General features: G+C 46.9%; 1 long non-coding RNA gene across 1 annotated transcript; it reads right to left on the reverse strand.

Moving 5' to 3' along the window:
• Positions 1 to 461: 461 nt before the first annotated feature.
• Positions 462 to 8,506, reverse strand: LOC123480689 (uncharacterized). Its single transcript, XR_006656768.3, has 4 exons — positions 8,479 to 8,506; positions 2,202 to 2,312; positions 798 to 931; positions 462 to 706 (listed from the first exon to the last, which is right to left on the reverse strand). It is a non-coding gene; the product is annotated as an uncharacterized lncRNA (long non-coding RNA).
• Positions 8,507 to 16,705: the final 8,199 nt, after the last annotated feature.

Here is a 16,705-nt window from a genome sequence, read left to right on the forward strand (position 1 = left end):
CATAGTATACAAATATATAGTCTATTTGTGTACATATATAGTATACATGAGTATGGATATTTGTATGCGTATCTATTTGTATATGTAGTAAATGCAGACTATATCCTTTTGTAAGTATGGTACACAAACATATATATACACTGTATCTATTTGTGTATCCAGTATAGTGGATACAGTATACAAATACACATATATGTGTGTGTATAATACAAATAGACATATGTATGAATGCATAATACTGAGTAGCAGCTTTGTGTACCAGTCAGAATGTCAACCCCAAGTTCGTTACATCCTGATTGGCCCCTGGCTAGATGCAGGGACTCGAGAAAGGTCTCAAATCTCACGGCGACTCCGTTCTGAACTTTCATATCTGTGTGATGGCAGCGATGTTCGGACTTGCTGTAGCATTAACACGAGTCAAAGAGATTCATGAGCCTTGACTGTTGTCCCCATGTCTACCACGACCTCTTAGGGGATCCCAGCGCGTTGAAGGCCAGCGAAAGGAGTTTTCATTGTGAAGCGCGGACGAACTCCCTCACTTGGCCAGAACGCCCACTGCCCCCTCGTAAACAACAGTTTAGCAAACCCAGCACCAGGCAACAACGACAGGAACAACTGAGCGAATGTGAAAGCTGAACCTACGGGAGCCTGGGACACTCTGACGCCTTGCTAATCTCCATTCTTTTGAAACTGGAATCAAACAACCCTGTGGAGAAAAAAAAATAATTATAATGGAGCCTGAAGACAAACACAGGGCTGTTTGTCTCTGTTCCACCGACAAAGCTTTCCGTTCACACCTGGTGAAATGGGTCCCAGTTCCGCACCTGCCACACGGGTCACAGCCATGGGTAAACACGTCTTCCGATGGGAGGGTCACACCTGTCTCCCATACCCTAGTTCGGATCAGCTTACAGAAATAGCATCGCAGGCTCTTGAGACGTCCCAGAAGGAAGAAAAGACAAAGGATATACAGTTTTCTAGGCAGAGCTCCTTTCTCTGTTTGCAGGGCCACAGACGGCGCCTTGGCCCCACGCCCGCTTCCCTGAGAATCTGCAAATATGCGTGGAGCAGGTGTGGAGAGAGCAGGCAGCAGACAGACAGCAGGAGCTGCTCCCTCAGCAGGACACACGCCACGGACAGCAAGCGAGGGGCCCACGGCCAAGTGCACTGTGCTCCAAGCTTGGGATCTCACCTTAGGACACTGGGCTGTGTGGCAGCCATGCTTTGGTACCTTTTATCTTGTAGGCAGGATGATCCCCAAGGACACCTGAGTCCACCCTGCTGGACGGTAACGCATGGGTGTGTCCTGACCAACTCTCACCCCTCAGGTAAGCAGGGATCGGGCAGTGGTCCAGGATGGGCGCAACCCGCAGGGCCCGGCCCTGCCACACGCCCCCGGGAAATGAGTAAAAAGTGAACAGAAAGTGTCACTGTGCATTGTTCTCTGAGTGTCTTGAAACGTCGTGGCGTGGCAAAGACATGAAGGCTGAAACCGACAGGGTGCCATTAAACAGATGAAAAGACACAGAACTTTCTTCATCATTAAAGGAAATGGCATCAAAGCCGTGGCAGAGCATTTTTTTAACCCACTGGCAAAGAATCAGAAGAGGCCCCGGCCAGGTAGCTCAGTGGGTTACAGCATCAGCCGGACACGCCAAGGTGGTGGGTTCAATCCCTGGTCAGGGCACTTACAAGAATCAACCAATGACCCATGGACAAAGCCAGAGAGGGTAGGGTTGGGGGTGCGAGGTGGGGGTTGGTGGGGCTGGGGCGGGGAAGAGTGGTTGGGAGGGCAAATGGAGACAATGCTACTTGAACAATAGCAAAAAAAAGAATCAAGCAATGAACGCATGAATGGATGGAATAAGAAATCAATGTCTCTCGCTCCCCCCTTTCTTCTATCTGTAAAGTCCATCAATTTTAAAAAATTAGGAGAGAGTAAGTCTTCAACTGGAGGAGAGAGGGAGAAATCGTGACTCAGATACCACTGGCTTCACATGTTTTAAAACAGCAATTTTAAGTTCTCAATTGAATTCTACTGTGCATTACCCGTGGGCCAGCGATTCAGCTTCTAAGACTTCTTCTGCAGACTGTGGTGAATAGATTTTATGCTATAGCGTATATGGGGGGGAGGGGAGGCAGAGTGGATAAAAGAAGCATCCCATGTAGTAACCCTACTGTCTGGGTTTTTTTTTTTTTACCCCTTTCTCTCGATCTCTGTGATTCTCATTCCTTGTTAGGGTCAGGTGTAGGCGTTCGAATTGCTCAGAGGGTCCGCCAAATACGTCAGCATCCAGAGGGACCATGAACACCTGTGGGATATAAAGTATTTCTTACCCCCTTGCCTGAAGTCCGGTAAGCGCTCTGAGCCCTGAGCACAGAAGCGTTACCAAACACAAGGCAGGTGATGACGTGCCTTGCGTGTCTCCCCTGCGTTCCCAGGTCCATCCGACTCCTGGAAACTTGCTCAGTTCTCTTTTACCTTTGGAGTCATTAAGTTTCACGTACAACTTTCCCCCAAATTGATGGCTTATGAAAACAGGCCAGTACCTTTCCTAAGTGTGAGAAATGTTGACATTTAAATTCCCTTGTCGGAGCCACGTGTTTCTGTGGTTCCTTTTTTTTACCGAGTCTTGATTGATATGGAACATTATATTCCTTTCAGGTGTAAAACATAATGATTCAGTGTCTATACGAATGCTAGAAGGACCGTTACGACGAGTGCAGCTAACATCCATCACCGCAAATCATGACGACTTTTTTCTTCCGGGGGAAACTGAGAACTTTCAAGACCTCCTGTGTAAGCAACTTCTGAATATACAGTAAAATCTTACTGACTATCATCACTATACTGTACATTACAGCCCTGACACTAACCAATTTTATAGCTGCAACGTCGTACCTTTTCACCACCTTTTAAAAACCAGACCCTCTTTATTTTTAATCAAATAAAACTTTACTTTGGCTTTTTAAAATTAAGCAAAACTGCTATCGACGGCAAGACTTGATCGTCCATGTTAAAAATATAGTCATTTTTTACCATCCTTTTGAAAGGGACGACGAATGTATGGATCCGAATTTTCACAGTGTAAAGACCTCAACACGGAACAGAAGGAAATATCGTATCTTGTAAAAAAAATAATGGCTTGGTGACCTTTTCCCACAGCTCTGTTTGGACAGCAGGGACACATCTCCCAGAAGCACTTTGCAGCAAACAGCTGAGTCCCCATCACAGCCGACCTCCAGCAAGTTTTTCGAACGCCTTGGCCGCCTGTCGGGAATAAATGGCCCATCCTGGCTGACAGATGAAAAGGTCACACAAGCACATCAGCGTGTCACCAACGCCGGGGCCTGTGGCCTTTCCGAGGAGAGCTCAGCGCTGTATTTACGGGGGCAGGCAGAGGAGATGACAACGCCCGCCTGCCTTGGCTCTTGTCAATAAACACCTCTCGTCCACATGAGCTGCCAGGGTCTGAGCCACAAGCCTGCCGCCCATCTGCAAGTGAACCAGAAGAGCAGTCACACACGCAACAAGGTCTAGCTCACGGCAGATTCGCTCTTCACCACACTGTCCCTCAGTGCCATCGGCTAGGTCACAGGAGGGCGGAGGGTCCCGGCGCACGGTGGGGGAAATGCACCCAGAGAGATGCATTCCTCTTCCCGAAAGCAAAGCAACTAAACACACACTCTGTGTGCTTCCTGAGCTGCCATAGCCAAGGATCACAAACGAAGCATTCCAGAGCAACAGACATTCACCCTCCCCCACCCTGGAGACCAGGCGTCTGAGGTCCAGGTGTCGGGGGCTGTGCTCCCTGCACAGGCTCCAGGGAGGGGCCTTCCTGCCTCTTCCAGCCTCGGGGGTCCTAGGCGTCCCTAGGCTGTTGGCCACATCCCTCCCGTCTCTGCCTCCATCCCCATGTGGCTTCTCCTCTGGGTCTGCGTCTCCTCTTCTGTCTCTTCTCAGGACACTGTCATTGGACGCAGGGCCCCCCTGACCCAGGACGACCTCCTCTGAGATCCTCCCCTCATCCCACCTGCACACCCCCAATTCCCAAACAAGGCTGTACTGGAGCTTAATACATAACTTGAAAATCGAACCCCAAAGCAATCAGGTCTGAAAAGTAACTACTCAAGGGGCAGAGTACTCTGGGGTTCGAAGTCTAACCCTCTATCCTTCTGTCTCTCGCATGCTTTCTGCGTCTGTCGCCGGCATTTCCGCGGGCTGTTCTCTCAGCCTGTTTCTTATGAAATGTTAAACTTGGAGAAAACCCAGAGTTAAATTTTTATCCTATGAAAGGTCTGTAATGAAAGGCCTGCCCCTTAATGCAAATAAACTATCCATTATAATTACAAAAGTATCTAATTCCTTATTCTTAATTATTCTCCCCATGTCTTCCATCAGAAATTATGCTGTTAAAATACTTACACGCATCACCCCCTGCATTTCATTATTTTCCTAAAGTCAGACCTACCCTTTCTCAAATCCAACGTCCTTACCTCGGGGCCACACATAATGTCCTACTAAAGATGGAACTGGAAGAGTCTTATTTACATCACTGAGTCCTATTTTCTGGAACAGTCCATTCAACAGGAAGGGCGACGGCAAATATCCTTTTTGACCCCATGATCATTAAATGTAGATTCAACGTCTTAAAAAAAAAAAGTAGGGTAAGTGCATCCTCACAGGAATGATATTCAAGCAGACGCTTTCTCCGTGCAACAGGTACGGAATGCTAAAAGCGATCCTGTTCAATTATTGGTGCCATTGAAAAGGGTGGGTCTCAGGGATGTGGCCGAGCTGCTAATTAGAATAAGTATTTCAAGGGAATTTAGCACAGACACGTTGGGGTGGATAACGATTCCAGGGTTATTCTGTAAAAGTAAGGGACAAAATCAAGGCAGTTTTATATTTTAAAAAGTGGAAGGAGACAAAATCAGTCATTCAGATGAAATGATAGCTGCCTTAAAGTTATTACACAGCATTCCTGTGAGAACAACATGGTTGGGGTTTTTGTTTGCTTGTTTGTTTGTTTGTTTGTTGTTGTTTTTTGTTTTTAGGAATCTACCTGAATGAGAAACGATGAAGAATGTGCTGTTCCCAATTACGTGTGATTATCTGGAAGATTCGGGATAGCACTGTGCCCATTCAGAGGGGGACCTTGGGATGTGCCTCCGCCAGCAACACGCCTCAACAAGGAAAGGACGTGCAATTAGCCGTCCATCCAGAGCAAACTCTCGTCTCTGATGATTCGCAGCCCGATTACCGAGAAGCTCCAGCTGACCGCGTCTCTCTGCCACTCATGAAATTTTCATTCTTTTAGAATCGAGCTTCCTCACGGTCTCCCTGGAACAAGTGTTGGGATGCTTCTAGGTGCCCAGACATGAATACACTAAATTACTTCAGGAGCTGGAAGTGGGGTCCTTGCCGCTGAAGCTCAGTAAGTTGGAGTACCATCCCATACACCAAAAGGTCACAGGTTTGATCCCCAGTCACAGCACATTCCTAAATGGCGAGTGTAATCCCTGGTTGGGGCACATTTGGGAGGCAACCGATTAATGTTTCTCTCTCTGTGTGTCTCTCTCTCCTCCTCTCTCTAAAATCAATAAACATTTTTAAAAATGTTTTACAAGACCTGGAAGTAGGTCACTGGGTCAAAAGACATTGTGAGACAAAGATGGTGGCAGAACTCAGGTGCTTGGATTGGTCCGTCTCAAAGTCGCTCTTTGTCTCAGCGGCAGAAGTGCCCACAGCTGGGGTGATGTGCACACAGCCAGCGTTGAAGAGTGGATGAGACAGGAGGAAACAACCCCACCAGGACATGGGAGCCCCTGTTGAGCCAGTTGGACCCAATGGCAGACGAGAACCACAGACACCTGGGGCTACATCATCACAGGAGGTTGACCAAGTTCAGGACAAGGCGGCATCCTCCCAGCTCAATGCAGCACGGCTGAGCGCTGAGTTTAGAACTGGTCAGGGTGCACGAGTTCACCAGAAGCAGAGAACACCTGTGTTTCATTCACATCCTATTTCAAGTGTATCTTTTTCTAAAGTTGTATAAATGCTCTAAATCTTGATTTCAATTATTTATTTGGTTACTTAAAAGCATGTCTAGTCCTAGGAAATACGTGGAAGCATTTAAGAGTAAGGGGTCCAAACGTCTTCAACAGACTCTCAGAAGGTTCAGCTCTGGCTCCATTTTAAAGTGACTCCTTTCCCCAGAGACAAATAAAAAGATGCTCAGCATCACTAGCCATTGAGAGATGCACATGAAAACCACAATGAGGTACCACTTCACACTGGCGAGAATGGCCACCATTAACAAATCAACAAACAAGTGCTGGAAAGGTTGAGGAGAAAAGGGAACCCTAGTGCACTGTTGGTGGGATTGCAGACTGGTGCGGCCACTGTGGAAAACAGCATGGAATTTCCTCAAAAACTAAAAATGGAACCGCCTTTTGACCCAGCGATTCCACTGCTGGGATTATACCCAAAAAACCCTGAAACACCAATTCAAAAGAACTTGTGCACCCCAATATTCATAGCAGCATAGTTTAAAATAGCCAAGTGCTGGAAACAGCCTAGGTGCCCATCAGTAAAGGAATGGATCAAACAGCTGTGGTGCATTTCCATGATGAAATACTACGCAGCAGAGAGAAAGAAGGAGCTCCTACCCTTTGCGACAGCGTGGATGGCACTGGAGAGCATTATGCTAAGTGAAGCAAGCCAGGCCATGAAAGACAAATACCAAATGATCTCACCGTTAACAAGAACCTAATCAACAAAACATACAAGCAAGCAAAATAGAACCAGAGACATGGAAATAAGGAACAATCTGACAGTAACCAGAGGGGAGGGAGAAGGGATAACGGGGGAAAGAAGGGGAAGGGTCGTCAAGGAACGTGTATAAAGGACCCATGGACAAAGCCAAAGGGGGTAGGACTGAGGGTGGGAGATGGGAGTGGGTGGGGCAGGGGAGAGTAATGGGGGGGGCAGAATGGGGACAAATGTAATCGAATAATAAAAAATAAAATGAAATAAAGTGGCTCCTTTTATGTTATTGTTTATAGGGTTAAAAACCACCAAGGATCTCTAAAACCATTAGATTAGTAAGAGAAACAACTTGTTTTGAAGAGCGACAGAGAAAAAGGTGCTTCTATTTCTTCCAAGACTTTGAGGGACTCAGAGGCTCAAAGGATCCATAACTCCCTTAAAAGATGCTGTTCAGACACCAGACCCCACTGAACTGAAAAAAAAAAAATTCTAAACCCCAAACGCGTGTGAAATCTGATTCAAAATCATAAAAATTAGCAGTAAAAATTTTACGCTGTTTGGGGAAGGTGAGAAAGGGCAATTTCTGTGGCTCATTGAGCAAGAACGTGCATGCAACCTGAGAACAAATCGACTTTATGAGGAAAAAGTTGTGGAACACAGAAAAAAAAAATCCCTTTAGCGGAATTATACAGACAATTAATACAACTTCCCTTTTATGGCAGTATGGAGACTGCTAGACGATTATTATTTTTTTTTTTTGGAATCCTCAGCTTCTTTTTAATGGAAATTGAAGCTCCCTTGAAGGTATTAATTGCCAACAATACGAAATATATAGAATATGTGCAGTCTCTCTATTTTTAATACCGGAATTAAAATTCCTTTTAATATTCTTGGAAGGCTAATGAAAAGCAGCATGTCGAGGTCACTGAAAAAGAGGTTTTTATGAACTGGTTCCACGTTTCAGTCCCTTCTGGACGTCGGAGGCTTGGCATTAAATTTTACTCTATTTAAGCTGCGGAATCACGCTCAGTGCTAGGAAACCGGCGGGGGGGGGGGGGGGGGGGGGGGGGTAGGGTCGGAATAAAACAGCATTGTCTGAACTCAGAGTCCCCGCCAGGAAGCTGCTGAGCTCTCTTTCCCTCGGATTACGATGGATCGATTTCCAAGCACCTGTTGAAAGGAGCTTTGGAGATTTGAAGGTGAAACCCAGGCCCGTGGGGGGATTGGAAAGAGCGTGCAAAAACAAGCAATTCTGCTCTGTGTTGAGGGGGCGGGGTTATTTGGCAAAAGCGCTGCCGAGTGTGACCCCAACGCCTAATGATGGAGCTGTATTTCCAGCAGCCTTAAGGGTTTAAACCAGCGCGTGGAAGGGTCCCAGTTCAGCACAGGTTGATCAGACAAGGGACTTTGAGGGACCTTACATAGCTGACTTGGTGAGGGGTGTCCTGGGTATTATCCCAAGTACATCGACTCTGGCCTCTTCAGTTCCAACGCCCAACCGCAAAATCACATCGGCGGGGGTCCTGGTGGGTTTCACTGCCCCTCAGGAGAGCTTTCTGCATGGAACTTCTCATCCACCCACCCTGGGGTTCAGGTCTCCTTGCAGTAAGGTCCCTGACTTTCAAGTTCACCCACCCCACTCCTCAGCCACCCGACCCCTACAACCCTGAGGAATGTGGAACGTTTCACTTACCATCTTTACTCACCTAATAAATGCTAAAGTTCCTGTGTTCGGAGACATTTTAGAGACTGCTTTTTAACTTCTAAAGCGCTCGGAGGTGGTGGTGAGTGGGCACCCTCAGTCGTGAGCACTGGCCTGTAGAGATGGGCCTTTCCCCGCAACGCCCAGCTCGCATTTAAATATGAATGTGCTCGCTTTAATCCACTTGCTAAATGCTCAATTTTTTCTCCCCCTGGAAAGCGCCTCTTAGCCATTTGCAGCCACGGAAATTTCGACTGTGCACAGCACTTACTTTATGCTAGAAAATGGAAAGCCACTTAAATGCAATAATAAGGAAGTAGGCTCCCCTTTCAGAGCTGTACACACAAATGTTTCCATCCCCCCGACACGTGTCATTTCTCGTCTGCAGTGGAAGACGGCATCGTCGCGCCTGCTATTAACCTCCATTTCTCTCCAAATAAGACTTTTGATGGTCTATTTTCTTTAACATCCCTTACCCCCCCCCCCCCCCCGCTTCCAAAGGCATGAATAGTCTTCTGTTTGCTTGTGCCCTAAAAGGTTCGGGGGTTTTTTTTCCATAAACCTCTCTAACAGCGTTATTTATTGAGAGAAAAATAAATAAATTCCAAACCTTTCACTCTCTTTCTGGAAGGCCATTACTGCAGCCTGTGGTCCATCCTATTGTAAGTAGTACAGTGTGGGTCCTCCCAGCCCTGGGGGCATCGCTCACTGTTCTTATTTAAATGATTCCAACAGCCAAACAGGCTACGGGAATCTGAAAACTCATCTCGGAAGGGGCAGAAATTCCCAGGCACAGATGGGTGACTATTAGCAAAAAGTAATCACCCCGTCAGCAGAACTAAAGTCCAAAGCTGCAGAGAATTTTTTATGAGTTTATTGGAGCTAAACAGACAACCATTGGCAAGGAAGCAAAACCTGGGCAGACTGAGAAGCTGGCAGTTTTAAAACCTATTGTATCAGAACCATCAAAAGAGGACACGTAAGGGGGTCCAGGGGTGATGGCTGAGGGAGGCGGGAGAAAGCAAAGCCGGGGAGCCTCCGGGATGCGAGAGAAGGTAACACGATAAGACACACGGTTGTGTTACACAGGTGGGCACTGGAGATTTCACAGTCGACAATAACAGTGAGTTAACGGTGAGGGATTTGTGCTCTCCTCCGGGTGCACTGTCTGTACTTTGAGGGGTCCGGAAAAGAAGGAAATTTCACGTCCCAAAGGTACGTTTTAGAGGCAAAAGGAAAGGAGACACATGCAGTCCAAGGAATAATGGACGTGAGTCAGGGAAGGTTCTAGGCTAGGGCTGGACGACCCCCTTTTAGTTAGAAAGTTTCTACTGTTCGACCATCCTGTGTGCTTCCTTTGGTCTCTGAGTTTGTAAGGATGCCACACAAGCCCCCCTGAACTTACCAGGTTTTGTATGGGCCCCTTTTCCTCCCTACCCCCTCGCACAGAGGAATGCTAGCTTAGCTGGCTGTATTCTTCCACTCGTGCCGGCCCCCAGCAGCCTGGCCTCCCTGTTTTCTGACTGCCCCCAGGAGAGGCACGCAGGAAGCTGAACTATCGGGCACACTCTGCCCAAACGCATCCCTGCGTCTGTTGCCGGAGAGACGCCACCATGTCCAAGAAAGCCATTAGCATGAATTATTGACAATGGACTGCTTCTTTGTTTTAGAACGGATTTGCTCAGCCAGAGTTCTGGGTGCAGTGAAATCCTTGCACAAACATCTCCGAAAGGAAAACCATGCGGGGTAGCTGGGCTCCTTTCTAGAAGCTAATGAGCACTGCTATGCCCAGCTTTCTTTTCTATTAGGAGACAAAATCCTCTCCTAAAGGGCTCTGTTGGCTGCTTGAACGTCGGCCAGTGAGAAATTATATTTGGATTGTATTAACAGGCCGCTGCGTGATGTCGGTCGAGTTCTGTTGAGTATTTTGGAGAGGTCCCAAAACAACGCTGCTATCAGCCTGAACAAAGGCTCCCTTTTCCCTGCCTTTGTCAGAATCTGGGCAAAGAAAGAGGCCCAGCTACAGAGCATCTCTAGCCTCAGCAGAGACATGAATGGAGCTTCAACGTGGGTGTGTGTAGCCTCCGCGATGACACGAGAGTCCAGCCCCCCATAATCCGAAATGCCAACTCGGTCACAGGCACCTCGAGCAGGACGTACGCATACGTGGCAGACACCCACACTCCGTGGTCTTGATGGCTGTGTGCGCATAAACACACAGGGGAAAATCACTTCTGTGTGGGTCTCATCGCAGTGTCTCAGGTGGGCACAGGTAGCCAGGGTCTCGGAGAGCACGGACAAAGAATTGCACGGAACACACAGAGTTTAGAGCAGACAGAGAGAGAGAGAGCAGGTTGATTAAGTGATAATACACTCCGCAGAGCTTGGGAGCAGGCCAGCTCCAAGCAGAGACTGACCTCAGGGGCTGGAGGGATGCTTTTCTTATGGGGCACATCTTTCCTGGCTAGGTTTGGCTGGCTACATGTACAGTAGTTGTATTACTATAAAGCTACTGTGCATGTGGTCTCCCACGATTTTCCTTGACTGGCCATGGGAGAAGGGGGTTGCGCAATGTGAATTTATTATGATGCTATTAAAATGAAGCAGGGGTCACGTAGCATCTTCCACGCAGGTGTGTTCATGAGTCACCATGACTCATCGCTTTTCCAGAAAGCAGGAACCGCTGGTCTTAGCACAGGGTCTCTGTCCTGTATCCATGTCCTTTATCTTAGCCCTGGGGCACCTCCGGAGTTTCGTCCTTCCTGACTATCTCCTGCTGGACAGCATCTACATGAGCCAGTGTGGGGTCAACGTGATAAAAAATGGGAATGCCCTACGTGGTGGGTTTTCTCAGGTGACACCCCACCTTCCCGATCGGCTTCCACACTACGCCTCTGATAGCTTCAGTCAGGAGAGGCGCCATGCCTTCCCGCTTCCGGCACGCTGCCTGTTGGTGTTTGCTTTCTGAGACTGCAGCCCGAATGAAAATCCTCGTTCTCCATGGACGGGCTGCTCTCTCCTCGCGTCCTCTGCCTGTGCTGCATCCCAATTACACGCCTGATGAATGGAACTCAAGAATATTAATTTAATGCTTGAAATGTCAGCAAATAGAGCTGAGGTATTATTTCAGGCAGCACCGCGTGACGACCCCGGTGGAGGGGTTGTTTTCGAGGCAGACTCTCGTCTTTGGAAAGGAAACAAGCACACCCATGAGCCCTGGAACAAAGCAAATTGGGGGAACGCAGCCTTTCAAAGCTGAGCCAGGTGCTCAATGGTTGCATAAGATGGAATAACGAAGCTAATGGTGGAAGAACCTAGAAACTAGAACATGGCGATGGGCACCCTGACGATGTCAGACGCGTTTTAGCTATGAGTTGTGCTCTCCTTCTTTAAAATTGTTTTGAGAGAAAGAGTGTTTTATTACATACTGATATGGACTCCCAAATGGTGGCGATAGCTTATACGTACATGCCAATATATGCCAATTAAATGCATAGACGTCTGCATGTCCCCGGTCTCCCGTCTTTAGTGTAGAGCTTCACGCAACCTGGTTTCATCGCTCCCAGAAGCTTCTGAGCCTCCTTGCTTCCTTACGGACTTCTCATCCTGTAATTCCTGGCGTCTGTGCCCTGCGTGGTCACAGGGGACTCTGCTCTCTCATGTGGATTCCAGATCTCTCTGCCAACCTGCTAAGACGTACTCCGGTGTACATCAGGTCTGACACCTGTGGGTGCTGCTGGATTTTCAAAACATTTGTGGCCGCACTGGAACCAATGTCTGTGCGTAATCTGGTACCTGTGCACCCGCATGTTCATTAGAAATATGTACCTGAGCTTACGTCTCTCCTGAGCTTTCCTAACATCCTATTTTCCAAGCCCATTTGTCATTGGCACACCATGGGTCCATTTTACCTGCCTCATTGGCTGTTTTGAGAACATTTTACCCAGTAAGGTCACCATGCTGTTCGAAGAATTTTATCTTTATGAACAGGTTCCATAAGGATTGTTCTTGCTCATTGGTAAGAGGTCGGAATAGAAAGATGCGCAAGGCAAGACCTTCCCTTTTTTGTAAGCTGTGTTTGATCGTCCTCAGATGGTGAACCCCTTAGCGGCAACATGTCTCAGGTGTCTCCAAGATTGCAGTCAGGGGCAATGATTCGCAAGGTGCACTCACGGAACTCAGCGAGCTGCCACACTTGTGGTCATAGTTCATTATGCAGAAAAGACACGGATTAAAACAGACTGGATAACAAAGCGTGTCGAGCAGAATCCAGGAGAGACCCGGTGTGAACTTCCTGCCCTCCTCTCCCAGAACATCATACAAACAACAGTTAATTCTTCCAACGGTCACCTGAAACAACAGATTCTTTGTCAACTAGGGAAGCTCACTGAAACCTGGGTATATAGGGTTTAATCATTTTCTAACCCTTTCCCCAGAGATGAAACTGGTTCAGAATGGCCCAGGACCCCAAGAAAAAATGTGGATTCAACATAAATAATGTTTTCAGTGAAACTACCTGACATGGCGGAAGGTCCCAGGCACACAAAGACACTCTTCTCAGGCAGGACACACGTCCCATCGTTGGTTTTCTTCAAGGAGCCAGTCAAGGATCAGTCTGTGTTTTGGCAAATGCAAGGTGGGAAGACCCCAAACCTGCTGAGTTAACCCTTTTTGTGGTCATGTCTGTGTGCAGAGAGGAGTATCCGAGTGTGCGGCACTGGGAGAACCCACAGGAAACTATAAATGTTTTCGGTAGCCACTCCTAACTCCATGTGGAACGTGAGTTACTCAAAGTTGTACAGCTTGTCTTACCTGAAGCCCACTCAGTCCATCCGTGCATTTCCACCAAGCTCTCTGCCCTGTACCTTAGCCATAAATTGTCTTCTATCCCATGAAGTCACTAAGTTCTCAAAAATAGGACAATCAAAATTGAAGATGCATTTGTATGATAGCTGATTGGAAGTGGAGTCCTGGAGTCAACAAACCTTCAAAAAGACTCACTGCAGCCCGAGTTGGAAGGTGATTTTGTGTTGTAAATACAGAATTCTTTAACTACGGAGTTCATAAAGAGCTCGTCTGTCTTACAGAACATCACAGCCAAGAACCTCAGTAATATCTCCTCAAAACAGCTGCTGGAACAAGTCGGTCATAAACCCATCCAGGTTACAAAGAGGTTGTAAACCAAATGGCTTCCAGGATGCTAATGCCTCTATTGAGCCTGCAAAGAGGTTCTTCTCTGCTGCTTCATAATCTCAAAGGAGACGCCCTTCTAGGAAAGTTTCTCCCTAAGAGCCACTGCAGCCATCCAAACCAGCCATGCATTTTATTGCATTGCTCCTTGTCGATATTTTATTTTATCGCATATTTTATTGTCGCATGTCCTAAAGATCTCCTGCTTGCCTTGTGAACGAGGAAGTCCCTGATAAAAGGCAGCAATGAGCCGTCCTAAAATTTATGGTGGTTAAACGTTAAAAAGGGTTAGAGAATGAGAAAAAGAGAAAGAAGGAGATGAATTTTGGCTTTCTAACAACATCATTTAACATGCAAATCCGAGCAACAGGACATGTAAGTGCGTCCTTGCCTCGCACCCTGGGACACTTTCTCGCACCAGCAAAGGCTCACCAGTCACTGGAACAGTTCCGTGTTCAAGTCTCAGGAAGTTCATTGGCAGCTCTTGCTACCCTGACCTCAGCTAAAGACATTGGAAAAAGCCACCACGTTCAGAGATTGGCTGTGCGTGAGCTCCTGTGAGAAACACTTGAAAACCCATACGCTGTGCACTGCCCTTATTGATGGCAACATTAACATCACTGAGACTCACGTCCTCCTCTCAAGGAGGTCACCTATTGGGGAAAAAAAAGGAAGGGAAGAAGGACAAAGGTGCGATCCAAGAGCACATGAAGGTGTCTTCATACCCTGGGTGCAGCGAAAAACACAGCAGACCCAAGTTCGATATCGCCATGCATTGCTTGGGAGCTCTTCCATGAAATCGAAGGAGCTATGGTGAAAGACCGTGGCCACAGGGAGACACTAAGCCACTAATAGACCCTATTTCCCGTGATGGATCACTTACCGCTTGCTCTGTGGCTCTAACTGGCCTATTAAGAAAACAAGTCTATTCCGGCCTCCCAGCAATTGCCAGGTGAATAAAGCGATGAAAGATTTGAGAAGAGTCTCCATCCCCGGTAGAAGTCTGCCGATCCAAGGTAATAGTGCCGTCGTCCCCGTGGCTAGCATTGTCATCGAAAAGAAAGAACCTCAGTTACGTTTTTCATGTGTTTACGGGCTGATACAAACCTTCGACTGCCACTTTTTAAAAGTCACGGAACTGAGAGCACATTTTCGAGAACGATGCCAAGAAAGTTGACCGCCTTGCAAGGCACCTGGTGAGACCAACGTTGGGACCCGTGCAGGGAACCAAGAGGTGACAGCCCAGGAATAAGGGACGACTTCTCCTCACAGTGGCCCCTCGCAGCTGTGCAACCTTGGGCAACTCACTCAGCCTCTCTGGGCCTCCCTGTCTCTTCCCTGAAATAAGGGTTATAATGGCACTTGTCTCCCAGTGTGGCCGGGCACGCTGGCTTATTAAGATACGTGGTACTTTTATCAATAATACAACATGTAATATAGAACCATAAAATTCATAGTGTAAAATAAGTAATTCCTATCATAGTAATCATATGATTTATTGGGAGGGACTTACTAAGGATGTTATGTTTAAAGATACATGATATGAGATGTTAAAATACAAAACAAAGAGTAAGGAATGCTTATGACAATATTATCAGGCATGATATACACCTAAAAATATGTAATTAAAGAACACATAACAAGCATGATATTCAACATGCATAACATTCTATGGCATAAGAATATACTAATCATTTTTGCAAGTGACATTAAGAATAAGTGATATTTAGAACAATGTAATTGTAGTCTAATAAAATAGCAAAACACTTGATAATATGTTATAAATACATAATATAACATGTAAATACTATACAATAGTTAATATAATATGTAACAATATATGATATGATATAATTCTCTGCAACTTTAAAAAAGTAGCTACCACCATATGATAATTTATAATAATATATAACATAACATGTAAGAATTAATGGTATGATACACAATGATTAGTGTGACATACAATATAAAATATAATTTGGTGCAATAGACTTATTAAAATAAGTGACATTTATAATGCATGTTATATGAACATATATTTAACGTATATTAACACATACTCGCATAGTGTGTGACATATAATACTTTGCAGCTGACTCATTAAGAGTAGCTGTACAACCGAGGTTGGTTAACGTAAATGACAAAGGTTCTTCCCCTACTAAGTACACATTTTCCACACGTAGCTTCGTGTGGCATCATCTTTCATTGACACATTTAATAAAAAAGCTTCAAAATAGTCCCTCGGCGAGCCGGCCACAGCAGCACGTGAAGCTGCTAAAAATACATTGGTGATGATGTCGAACGCAGTAGAAATGTCTGCAACAGCAAGAACTAGAATCTCTTTACCTGACAGCAATCTCCAGTGACCTATACAGGTAGGAAACTGGCCCTTTCTCGTTCCGAAGCCCCGTTCTGTGATGCGTGGAAAGGTCTCCAGGTTGGACTGAGCTCACGACGCACACCGGGTCCAGGGTGTTGGGTCTGAGACTCGGATTCACGGCTGTCCAATGCTGTGGTCTGTCCGGACGCCCTGAAGACCCCCAGGGATGCGAGCACTAGCTCTTCCTTGGAGACCCATCCCTTCCTTGCCCCCTGCCAGAACCAGGGGCTTTTCTCTGCTTTCTTTGGGAGGTTCTCCTACCTCACCAGCGTGGTTTCCAGATGCAGTTCGGTGTCAGGATGGCCCCCAACCCTACCAGATGCTGTACTGTACACGTCCTGTGCTGTAGTGTCGGCCACGGGAGCCTGCAGTGCTGGCTTCAGCTGAGTGCAGCGCTCTGTTCACAAGTCAACCTGAAATAAAAAGGCCGTGCAAGGTGAGAGGCAGCAGCATTCACGTGGGATCCATAAGCACCGATGGGAAAAGGAGCCCACACAGGGTCCCCATGATCAGCAGACACAGGGGTGGCACTTAGGAGAAAGGAGGAGGGGACAAGGACACCCACAGCAGGGGGGCGTGGCTGTGGGCGCAGATGACATGACGTCGTGATGCTGATTCTCAACAGCGTGTTTCATTCTCAGTCCTGTGCTCATCCGTCCAC

Source organism: Desmodus rotundus, chromosome X (genome assembly GCF_022682495.2).
Source record: "Desmodus rotundus isolate HL8 chromosome X, HLdesRot8A.1, whole genome shotgun sequence".
In the NCBI taxonomy this organism is placed as follows: domain Eukaryota; kingdom Metazoa; phylum Chordata; class Mammalia; order Chiroptera; family Phyllostomidae; genus Desmodus; species Desmodus rotundus.